We start from the raw sequence: 12,774 nt of genomic DNA, 5'->3' as shown, positions 1-12,774 counted from the left end.
TATTATGATTTCATATTTGTTGTAATAACTCAGTTTTGTGTACCCCATTTTCCTTCTTTATGTGCCCTCAATTCAGTTCTATGTATCCCTACCCCCCTCATTAGTATTCCTTTGTCTCCTTCAGTTGCTTTAAGTTATGCGTGCACCTGTTATGTTATGTGACTTTCAGTTATCTGTCTATTATCTTTCCCGCCTTATGTAAACCCATCCCACACATCCTGGATTGGTTTCTGTTAGCTTTACCTGCGGATGCAACACCCTAGATACAGACCCTAATTGGTTGCTTTAATTTTACCGCTCCCTTTACCCCTCCCCTAAGCCTGTTGTATAAAACCCACTGCCCGAGCCCTGCTCGGGGCTTCTTGGGGTTTCGCTTTTCAGTTGCTCATCTCCTTAATAAACCTCTTCAGTTCACCCCAAGACCCGTCTCGCCTCCACTCCATCTCTGCTTCCGAAATAGACACTGCCGAGAACATCGGAGTCCCTAGGTGGGGAGGTGAGAGCTCCCCAGGGGGGAAGGTGTCACACCCCTGGCCGCTGTGTGCCCTGGGACTGAAGAGAGTCACACACCGCGATACCCATTCTTTCCCTAAGTTATACTTGATTTGGTTAAGACAATTCCCCCTAATTATCTCCCGGACCCAAGTCACACTTGATTCGCTTAAGACAATAGCATGAAGTAAGCTAACATTCTGTTTCCAAGGCCTTACTGGCCAGCAGGTTCAAGCCGTTCCTTCTTCTAACCACCACCACCCCCTAGTTACCTGCTTGCAATGTAGAAATAATTTTAACCCTATACTGTCACCAGCATGGGCTTTGAACCAGTCAAACAGCCCCCACAGACACTGACCACGAGGTCTGCTGTCTCTTTTATTTGGGGGAGGAGTGGGAGCAAGGGGTAAGGAACCCACCAACAAGGGGGCAGGGGAGGAGTCAACCAAGGTAGAGGGACATTCAGGTGGGCCAGTGTTCTTCTTGGGGGGCAGACTTCCTTGGCTTTTTCTCCTATCACTCAACGGCCTTCTCTGGAAATCCCCTGAGGGGGTAAAACCCCTTTCATTGATGGACATGTCTCTGGGGAGGGGACGTAGAAAGTTCTGGGGTTCTGGGAAGAGGGGGAAGGGAGGACTGACCCAAACCTGGGAAGTGGGGGGGGCAGAGAAAGACCATTAACAGCAAATGGGTTACAGGAATGAACTCTCACATCATAAAACACACTGCAACACAGCAAGAACAAGTGTTAATGGATAAGATGCAATGAAAAAAGTGATGTCAGGTAAGCCAGCAGCTCTTAAGCCAGCTATGAATTTAGAAGAGAAAAGCACAAAGATTTTAATGACATAATTGTTGATGGAAATCTGACTTCTTTTAAAGCATTGGCAAGGATTTCCCCCCACAATTTCTACCTTCAGCATTATTAATCAACTAACCAGTGCTGTTCCAAGGTGGCAATGGAATTGTACCACCAAGGTGTGCATGAGAGATTTCCTGCACCACATTGGCATTGCCAGTGGTAATTTCAGGCTCCATTATATGGGCTTGACGGGGGTGTCTAGCCCAACCCAGACAGACGCAATCTTCCCAGAGAGAGTCTCGCTAGAGTCAGCCTTGCGGTGGTCTCGGGTAGTCTCCTGGCTGCCGGGCAGCCTCAGCAAGGCGCAGCCAGTGGCTGCAAGTGATTCAGCTCTTAGCAGTGATTTCAGCCCTTAAGAGTGATTTCAGCTCTGCCTTGCGAGGTGTTCCCAGGCCGACTCAGGGACAGAGAGACAGGAGTGCCATGTAGCGGATTCCACAAGGTAGCCTTTATTGTCCAGCCCTGCAAAGGGTAGCCAGGGACAACAGCTCCCTCCTGAACAGGGGTACAGCTGGGGTATTTATGGGGGAAAGAAGGGGTGGTACCAAAGGGGAGAAACCAATGGGTTGGAAAGGGTGTACCAGAGGACTATGGGTACTTTACCCTGACCGAGAGAGAGCTGCCTTACCTAAGGGTTGTCTCTCCCGGGGAGGGAAGGTTGAGATGAGCTTATCACATTCTGTTCAAGGGACATCCCTCCAGGGCAGAGGCCTGACAGGCTCATCTGCCTCCACACCATGAGAAACAAGAAAACAAATCAATGATGATCAAAGTGAAAAAAATATATGGAAGGAAAAGATAAAACAAGCAGAGGTATGGGGCAGCCCTCTAAGCTGTACCAGAGAGAGAAAGAGAATTACAAAGTCTCATTTGGCAGCATGAAAAGGGTTGAGAAAAGCCCTTGCAAGAGCTGTGGCTGTTGTGGAGTCAGTGGTCACGTCTGCCCTATCCCTGACCTCCTCCCATTGTGCTTGTAGGGAATTTTCCCGGGGTTAATCCTGGCAAAGCAGCAAAGGAGGCAGTTTGAACAGGCACTGAAAGCTAGTCCTGCACGAGGCTGGAACAATTAGGACAAGAGTCAATTACCACAGTGTTGTGGTTTGTTTGCTTTTGTTCTGGCTCATTAAGGTTTTTCCTTTCTATGATGTAATTATTAAGAGTTTGTACCCTCCCTTTTATATGTCAGTCCTTCCTAATCACTTCCCTTGATCCTCAAAGTTCAATGCCAATCCTCATACCCCCTCCCTGATCACTTGTCCGTCACTTGGTGTACCCTTCCCTTCTTCTAGAAGGCTCTAAGAAGGGCGTCGAGTGATAGGCTGGAAAGCAAGGTCCCTTCCCTAATCTACCCTCAATGGTTATCCTCGTTGTCTGTTATGTACCCCGTTCCCTCCGCAGCCTTCCCCCATTGGCTGATGAGTGGTTCCCTCCCTTGTACTCTCCTCTCCATAAAAGGGGCTGTCGGCACAAGTCGACGTCTCTGCATGGTCTGTACCCCCTGGGTCTAGGAGCTCTCCGGAGATACCAATAAAGACCTGGATTGTTACCACTGTGGAGAGTCCTCTTTCAGCCTTTGCTTTCTCCTGATGACAGCCTTCTCATGTATGGGGTAATGTCCGTAGCCACCTCTCAGTACCCCAAGGCACTGAGGAGTGTCCCCAGCTGACTGCTGTGCCTGGAGCCAGCTGGGGTCCCCGATCAGGGTGATCGGGAGGCGCAGCGTCACCACAGGGATGGGAAGTTAACAGGAAATTTGGCAGCAGCTGCTTTTTGCTGTGGACATGGACACACTGAGCCAGGCTGGGGAGACAGGGTTTCATTCTGTAGTGCAAAATCACATTTTTAGCTAGCTAAATCAAGCATGCAAATGGATATCTGTATACAACAAACATGGAAGCTTAGGCTTGGCTGGGATGGAGATTTCCTCATTACCATCCACCACCTGCTTCGCCACCACCACACGCCGGCAGAGTCACAGTTTTATTTTCTGATATCAAATATACTTTCAGAGTACCAGAGATGATATATATTTTACAAGTGCAGGGCTAAAGAACCCCTATTTATGCAAAATTAATGACTAAAAATGGCTGAGGATTCTTTCTCACCAAGAAAAAGACAGTTACGAGAAGCTGGATTTCCAGGTCAATTATCAGGCTGAGAAAAACCTAAAATCTTATCTATAATAAGTATATTAAAATAAAACAAGTGCTGTCTGTTTTTAAAAAAATCAGAAAAAAAATACAGTATTGACTGCCTAAAAAATCTTTTGAAAATAATGCATTTATTTATGGAGAAAACAAAATTTCCTTTCCCTTGCCATGGTTGGTAGAGACCTTGCCCTAGGCGTGCCCTACCATAGGAGCCACAGAGAAAAAGGGATCTTATTACAGAGGCATTAAATTAGGGTTGAACTCCTTAATGATGAATGTAGAGATGCAGAATATGGTAGTATTGAAGAATAAAATTTACACAGGGATTTAAAAAAATGTATTAATATTACTTTGGCTTTCAGGAGTGGATGGAGTTGTGTTGGGGAAAAACTCTGTGCATGGCTGTGCTGGCAGAGCATGAACCAGCTTTTCCCTCCTTTGTACTGCCCTGCTCTTTCATGTCCTCTGCCAGTAAACCCAGGGCTGATTTGTAGAAAATAACTCAGAATAGAAAAATAAAAGTGGACATTTTCTATGTGTCACGATCCAAGCAGGAATCGTGATAGGTTCGTGTGATCTCAGAGTACAAAAAGTACTCGAGGGGACAATAATTTAATCATACAACAAATGCACCTTTATTGAGTGCCAACAACACTTGTGATAGAGGGAATGAGAAAGAAAAGATAGGATACAGAGCGAGGAAAGGGGGGCAGGGGGATATAGCTACCAATGGCAGGGATGTCCTCGTGGCGTGGCATCCAGCCAATGGATCCATCTTCTGTCCGTGGGGAGATCTCAAAGTGTGAGTCACAGGGGAAAGCTTTTATAGTCATTTCAGAAGCAGGGGGCACCCGGCCAACGTGGGTGGAGCACCCGAGAGTCATTGTGATGAGGCCCGTTGCTCTGGGAACCAGGTGCAACCATTCAGACTCAGATCAGGCAGGTTTGGGACAAGCAGGTCTGGGCCTGGCTGCTGGTAAGCACAGGTTGTCCAGCTGTCCATTGTCTTCGTACAAGTTCCCATGGGAACCAGCTCCGGTCCAGTGGACACACCTGCAGATCAATGCTTGGTACACACACACCGTGGCTTAGGCTCGAGCCCCTTGCACACAGTCCCTTCCTTGACGGGGGTCCTTGATGAAGGTCGTGAGGCAAAACCAGGGACCTCCGGGCCCCGACTCTCACATTATGCTGCATGTCACTTGAGAAATCCCTGACAGACCCAGGATTTGCAGGGGACTGAATTGTTAACTTCTAGAATTACAAATCAAGCATCATTCCATACAGCACTACTTTTCAAATGACTTCCCTGTAAATCACAAAATCAGAAGTCTGACTCAACAGCACTGCCACTGACTTTGTCCATTACATGAATTTGGGCTCCTCACAGAACCAAAGAAGTTACCATATCCCAGTTAGTGCCCAGGGTGAACTGGGAGTAACTCTATTCTTCTGTGTCCCCCCTTTTTTTATTATTATTTTTTACCTTCTCAAGGGTTTGCTTTTATCTTGTGTGTCTTTTCTGGAGCTCCTTGGCTCCCCTCCAGATGAATACAGCATCCAGTAAACATTCATTTTTCTGTAAGTTTTACGCAGACCAACAAGGACATCACCAGCATCAGCTGTACTAGTGCCACGCTGCTGTTTTGATCCTACTTTCTATTATTCCTATTTATCTATTACCAATTATTTAAACAAGATGATCTTATTTAAATGAAACATCTTCCTTCCATCTCCCTTGTCACAGGACCCAGAGTAAGGCAGAATCTGGTAGTAAATCTGCTTTTTGTGACATATCAGTGAATAGAACAGGCAATGTCTGTAACCAGGGAGCTTCGTTTTATGACAGCAGAATTTCCTCTCTTCCCCAAAATTTGCTTTTTTTCTGGGGCATCCAAACAATATCTTTTTCTTTTCTTACATATTTATTGCACTCCATCAACAATTCTGAATATCCTTCCTCTCCATGTTTGGAATAGACCTGTGTAAGCTTTATCCTGTGGACTTCTAGTATATGAACTGTAGTATAAAAATCAGCTCTTCAGTACCAAATCTCATTTCAAGTAGAGTAACCAACTGAGTCAGTCACAGGAATCAGGACAAATAGAGAGAACTTTCTTGAGCTCCTCAGGGTTTTTTGACACATTAATTTGATATATTGTTACTGAGAAGGCTTACACCTGTGTAATATAACACTTCAGCTTTCAAAAATATAAAGACTACAAGAATGACAGGATAAAATATGATTTTTTCAGTAATTCCAACTGTAAATTAGTTAAAATTTGCAGCAGAGCAAGATATAAGCTTTGATCCACTCTGTAGCATCCCCATAGCTCACTCCTGAGATTATTTCATTGCCATCTGAAGCACGTATGGTGAGACAGGGCCTGCTCTAATTACAATATTGTAGTTTTGACTGACAGACAATATGTCTACAATCAACTCATTTGAAAGCCATGTGTTGCGACAGTTCCTCGTCCGACTCCATAGTGCAGAACCAAGACAAATCAGTGCCTTGTTACTCTGCACTCATCCTACAGTTAAAAAAAAATAAAAATCTTAGGAAACACATGTACACAAAGAAGAGTGGGCCAAGAGGTGCCCCAGTTTCTTTTTATTTTTCCTAATTGTTAACATCTGCTGACTCCTTAAATACAGCCAGAGCTTTTGAAAATAACACTTCAAGACATGTAAACTCCAAAACTACTGATTCCAAACATTCCAAACTTCACATGTGCTGTTCTAAACAAAGTAAGTTTGAATATGAAAATTTAAAAATCTCCATTTTTGATATCACAAGAAACTCCACATTATTACACTTACTCCTTACTCACACCCATATATAGCTGATGCTGAAACAATGGTTTTATTCTGACCTCACACAGGCCCGGATAAGTATAATTATTATGCAGTATAATATGACAGAGATATCTGTTATTAGTAGAATTTCTGGAATTTTGAATATACATTTCAATAGCCTGAGTGGACCTAGCTTGGCAATTTAGCTGACCCTGGAAAAGAGTGCCTTATGTTCATCTTGTGCAATCTGTTCAGTAACAGATGTACACCATTAAGATGTAAAGTGAGGTGGAGGAGGATGGGAACAGCAGGAGAAGAGTCAGGCCATTAGCAGAGGAGGCATGAGCTTCCCTAGGCCAGCACCAAGGGAGACAGCAACCTACAAAACACTCAAAACAGTTTTTTCCAGTAAACCTGTGACAAACAAATTACTATTTTTGAAGCGTTGCACTTACTTTATGTTAAATGATATGTAAACATATTAAAAAAACAAACAACAAACCAAAAAAAAGTGAGTCCCTGTGGCATGTTTGTGGTGAGAAGACGGGGTGGAGAGGAGGCTGCAGAGAGGTTCAGGTGTAACGGGGGCACAGAGAGACAGCAGTGAATTCAGCCAGTCCCAAATCACACCCTGGTGTCAGATGGAGCAGCTTTCCTCTCTCCTCCAGCTCACAGAGCACCAGGAAGCAGCAAACCCATGGGTGGTAAAGTTTTCCAGGTGAGGAGTTTGTGTTGATGACCTGCCACAGCAGCAGACACAGCCTGGCACATTACCTCCTCTTATTAGCACAATGAATATACTGGGAGGGTTTAATGGGTTTAAGCTCTATCCTTCCTACCGGTTTCTGTGAAATTTTCTCACCTTTGTTTATTCAGTTACTACCACAAATCTGTGAAAACAGACAGGACTTGCAATTAATTGGTTTTTCAAGTGTTCAAAGTGCCACTTTACAGAATTATCGCAACAGTCCCTAGCTGTCAGTATATTAGAAATATAGACAGAAAAATTTTAAATCCTCTTAATTGTAATAAACACATATAAAATATGTCTCTTTGGACAATTCTGGTCTTTACCACAAACATAACTTATTCACCCCATATTCCTCTGGGTGTTCTTTAGAAAAAAACAACTGTGATTGTGGTTTAGGGTTTTTTTTCCCCCTCACACATTACATGTTGCTCTGGGAGCTTAAAATATTGTTTTCAGCTGAACAAAAGGAAACCCCAGGCATAATTTTAATAAATGTGAGCCATATCATATTTTCTGTTAACAAGTGCTTTGTGTGTCTAATAACATGCACCTGTGAAGCTGATTTTTCTTTTTCATGTGACCTCACAGAACTAAAAAGAGACCACCTTCTGCTGGGACAATAACATTGATAAAAAGACTCAATAAACACATGTTGGAGTCCAGGGCATCCCTCTGCCTGCCCTGGATGGTCCGAGACCCTGGCAGGAGGATCTGGGACCCTGGCAGGGGGGTTGCAGACCCTGGCACAGAGCCCAAAATGACATTGTCTTTGACCTCAGTCCATGGGAGAAACTGCCAACCTTGTACGAAGAATTACAGGCCATGGGAGTTTGATATAAATAGTAGTTTATCACAGGGTGCAAATGTAGAATTTGGGGTTTTTAGAATGAAGTCAGGGAGGGCAAGATGGAGGAATCAGGGTGTGGCCCTGTCCTTCTTCCTTCTTGTTCTTGTCCTTCATCTTCTGCTGTGGTGGGCCACAGGGAATTGGTTTAGAATAGGTGACATGTCTAACATAGGTAGTAGGTATTGGTAATTAATTGTAAACAAAAAATACATTGTGCACGATGGTTGGGTCAGAGAAAAGGTACAAAAGGTCCGAGCCCTCCCGACCTGGGGGGAGTTGCCTCATGCCCGTGCTGCAGCAAGGACCTTGGCAGGGCACTGAGAGAACTGAGAGATAAGAAATAATAAACAACTTTGAGAAACCTGAACTGGTGAACTCTGACTTCTGCTTCTGGCATGGACTTTCAAGGAAAAAAGAGTCTTAACCAACATATCTCAGGAAAACCAAGCCAAGAAGATAGAGACAGAAAAGGCCTCCTAACCCCTCCCCACCCTGTGGACCATCCCTCTCCTGGGTTTGGGGCTTGGTCTCAGGATTTTTCTGGTGAAGAATAAACCTGGACACACAGAGAGTGGTGGGATGAACATGCCTGGGCTCAGCCTGAAGTGGGCTCAGCTCAGCTCAGCTCAGTGATCAGTGCAAAACCTCCAGATCAATACAAGATCAACCACTTGACTCGATGCTCTTGGAGGTCTTTTCCAACCTAAGACTTTTAAGCTGTTCCTCCAGGAACTGAACTCTCTTTACATAATCTAAGAAAACCAGTGATTCCTCCTTTCTAACAGACTCTTACTAGGAGGAGAAAAATGCTACAGAGCAGTAAGAATTTATACCAGTCTCGTCAGTATTTGGAGTGCTGTACTAAATTTCCAGTGTATTATTCCCTGTAGCTAAATACCTTTGATAATGCAAACAGTCTCGAATTGTGAAGTCCAGGAAAATTCACCTTAGTTCCACTGTACTTTGCTTTTCAAACAGATTTCCCAGGAACAAACTGCACAGATCTTTCCTCCTGAGCTATCAGACAGCCCTGTTTCCCCACAGGGCTAAGCTGTGGGCTTTTAAAGCTCCCTGCCAAAATTTCCCAGGTCTGCTTTGATAAGGATGAATAGGGAATGGTATAGTTTCTTGTTTTGCACAGGTGGTTCTTGTTTGATTCTGTTCTTCTGGGGATAAAACATTAAAAAGAAAGAATTATACCCTGATACAGAGAATATCTAATGAAACAAACAAAAAAAAAAAACAACTTAATTTTTTCAAAAAATTCAAATTTTCTACAGAACTTCTATTGATACCTTTTTCACAAGCGAAAGCTTCAAAGTTTCTGTTTTGAAAAGTGTTTCATTTTTTATCATGTAAAGGCTCCTGTGAATAAAGGTAAATAGTAATGAATTTCTTTCAATCACTTGACAACCACAAAAGAAGTGAATCTCCACTGGCTAATAAGAATTAAAAAGAAAACTGTAGCCTACCTAGTTTCCTGTAAAAAAGATTTTCCTAAGCAGAATCGGTAGATGTCTAAGATACAAAATATTTTTGCTTTAGACAAGACAACTTTCTCAGCTTTAAAGAAATTGTTTAGAAAATTAAACACATATTTGATATAAATTTTCTCCTACACTGAGCCTAACATTAAAATATTTCATAGTTAAAAGAAATATGTCTTGTACTCTATTAATTTGTACAAACTTACTCTATAAGCCTAGACTACATTTCAATGTGTTTGTGAAACTTGACTGAATAGAAATTTTCTTTTTAAATTAAATATCTTCTAGTCATTTTTTAAATTATTCAGTCTCTGCTTCTAAACTCCTCTAAGCAAGCTTGTCTTATTTTAGGAATGCTCTTTTAGTCAATTATTTAAATTTTAAGGCTGTACAACAGGATATGGTCTGTAGGGATTTGTTCTGTACCTAAGGGTCATTTATTTATGAAATTTCTGTGCTCTATGCCTACTAAAATATTGATGGTCTTCCCCTTTGCTCCTTTTTTCTGATTTAAGTAAAATGATAAGTATTGAATTGAATTAATTTAAAGATTAGCCCTTATAATGAAGTCATATTTAATCATTAAGAGGAGCTGAAAGAGGTGAAATGTGGCTGACAGAGTTTAGTGTGGAGCAGGCAGGAATCCTTGGAGCAGAGTGAAACTGCTGTAAAGTCTCACCCACATTCTGGTATAAATATTAGGTTAGTTTTCCTTAGGAAGGAAATGTCAGTGACACCTGCATCACTCATCCCTTTCCCTCCTGAGGAGGTGACATTCTTCTTCTTCTTCTTCTTCTTCTCATTATTATTATTATTACTGTTATTGTTATTATTATTAACAGTAATGCAATCCCTCTTGATTATTATTCACTTGATCTCCACCTCTTAAACAACATCCATGGCTAGCTTAAAGTGTTCAGGTAATTTAATTTTGCTAAAAGTCTTGCAAATGTCTAATTCTCTTTAAGTATATTCCTGAAGCCTACCATTCATTTCTGGAAAATTATCACTCATTATCTATTTTGTGATTTGGAGCTGCTCTCTTTTACCAGAGAGCTGCTTTTACAAGATTCTCATGTTAGTAAAACATTTCCCAGCTACCAGAGTTTTATAATTTAATTCCTGTTTTTTCATCCATACGTGAGAAATGAACCTTGCTGGCCATGCTGAGTGATTGGTGTGAATGTGGTCTGAGGTGTCATTTATAAAAGAATGAATTATTAGAAGAGCTAATAGGAGCAACCTATGATGATACAGTGTCAACCAAGGCTATTTGTCCTTCATAATCCCTGCCTTTATGGATTAAAAATAGTTGTATATTCAAAAGCAATCTGAATTTCAGTGTCTCAGTTGTTAGTATATCAGTAATTTATCTAGAATAGTCCATACTTTGTCATAATATCACCGAAAATATTGCAAGTTCATTTAATAGTGTGCTATGCTTTAGAAAAATATATAGTTCCATTTCAGGAAAAATGTTACATTCAAAGTTTTCTTGGTGTCCTTGGTACTTTGAAAAAGACAAGAGACTTTGAAATTCGAATACTTAGGTGTTTAAAGAGCTTCAGTAATTATATTAATATGAAAAAATACATAGAAAAATTTTTATTTTCCATAATAAAACTATAAAATACCCCACAGTCTCTGGAATAAAATGCAGTTCATGGAATAATAAAAGAAAACCTTTATGGATCTATTTGATCAGCTTTGAAATATAAGTGCACAGAGAAAATTCTGGTCTGCACTTCCAACAACTTCTAAAAACAATTTCTAATGAACAAATGGATCATGAGGCAGCCTCTGGAATCACCACAGAGGGGGGAATCAAAACCTCCTCTACTTGAGTCAGGGATTGACACCTGACTGCATTCTTAGGAAAATTGATTTCTGTTTCAATTTTCTACTTGGAACGCCAGACTTTCACATAAATTTATAACCAAAGGAAGAAAAACATCAGCCTCAAAATGTGTAAGTAAAATTTGGGACTTATTGTGATCCATGAAATCCTAATTACTGATCTGTTTAACAGAGATAAAAGCTGGCTGACAATGCAGTGCACCAGCAGAGTTTCATCACTAATTGTAATATATCAGGAGCCATAAAATTACTTCAGAATGTTATTATGGTTTTTAATTCTGAACTGGGATTTGGGAACCTTAAAAGCTATTTAAAAGAAGACCCTTCTCTATCTTGAAAAAATGAGCTTCTACAAGTGATTAAAAGAAAATGAGGAACTGACAAAAGGACAGACTGTAGGATGCAAGCCGGAAAATATATAGTGTGGGAATATTTCAGAACTGGCATGAATTCAGGAGCCAATTTAAAGGTTTTCTCTGGATATCAGATATAGTGGGACATCAGTGCAGCAGGTACCTCACATGAGGTAAATGCATCTAAAGTACCTTGTTAGATCTCCAACATACTAGAGGGAATGAGGCACAACAAGTTAAAAAATTTCTTCTCTATTATTTATCAGTTGCTCCACTGAACATCTGCTCCATAACTTCAGTCCAAAATTTACCATTAAAATGATATAAACAAAGAATGCAAATAATGACTGGAAAGGATTATTCCCTAATTCTAAATTACAGTATTCTGGTAGCAGCTCAAAACTGAGCAATTTCATTGTGCCCAAGCTCTTTCAATGAACATTAAATTCAATTTTAGCAATTACAATACTTACGTCATTAATCAGAGTTTGGACTTCAATGCAAATAGCAATATGGGACATGATGAAAAATTCCAATGCTGGGTTAGAAAATAAGGCTGGCATTGCATTTTTAGAACAATGCAGATCAGGAATGTGGGCACAGGCTCTGGGTACAGTGTGGATGTGACAAAGTCAGCCTCTGGTACAGGTGCAGGTCAGTCAGGGACCTGCTGGAGTGAATCCATGCAGTAGTGAAGGAATCAGGGATGCTGGAGTCCCTGGAAAATATATTTCTATTCTTTACGAATATAAAGCTGACTTCAGGCTTTGGTTTCTGTGTGGGAATGGCTGTCCTGTGAAGGTACAGCCAGCATGGCACTTATCTATACTAAAATAAGTGAAAATATCCCACCTTGAGTGAAACAGCTTCACTTGGTCTGCTGAAGGACCGAAGTGAGTTCATGGAAGAAAAATCCATCCAAGGTTAGCAAAGGAATGCACATCCCCTGTACCCTGGAGAGGGCAAGCTGCTGCCAGGTAGGAAATACTCTGGGAAAGGTTCAGTCTGGGCTCTTCCTGGACACTGGCCTGACCTTGTAAAGTGCACTGTAGGAGCTTGTCGGTGACGGCAGAGACAGCGACAAAATATCTCTATAAGCAAAACAGCTGTGAGAACACGTGGTTTATTGTGAGTGCAGGGGCCTTGCTTGTAGCTGCTAAGCACAGCTAAAGCAGG

General features: G+C 41.7%; 1 long non-coding RNA gene across 8 annotated transcripts in view; it reads right to left on the bottom strand.

The window, feature by feature from the left end:
• Positions 1-4,358, bottom strand: part of LOC134564883 (uncharacterized) — a 30,213-nt gene extending 25,855 nt beyond the window's left edge. For 5 of the 8 annotated variants that reach the window (XR_010083683.1, XR_010083686.1, XR_010083685.1 and 2 more), the window contains exons 1-2: positions 4,232-4,358; positions 1,983-2,082 (exon numbers count right to left, since the gene is read on the bottom strand). This is a non-coding gene — a long non-coding RNA (uncharacterized LOC134564883). The remainder of the gene's footprint in view (positions 1-1,982; positions 2,083-4,231) is intronic. The other 3 variants (XR_010083684.1, XR_010083688.1, XR_010083690.1) reach the window with 3 other exon arrangements.
• Between the last annotated feature and the right edge of the window lie 8,416 nt (positions 4,359-12,774).

This window comes from Prinia subflava, assembly GCF_021018805.1.
Source record: "Prinia subflava isolate CZ2003 ecotype Zambia chromosome W unlocalized genomic scaffold, Cam_Psub_1.2 scaffold_22_NEW, whole genome shotgun sequence".
Classification (NCBI taxonomy): Eukaryota; Metazoa; Chordata; class Aves; order Passeriformes; family Cisticolidae; genus Prinia; species Prinia subflava.
Note: the sequence above shows the minus strand (reverse complement) of the source record. Positions and strands in the feature narration are given on the sequence as shown.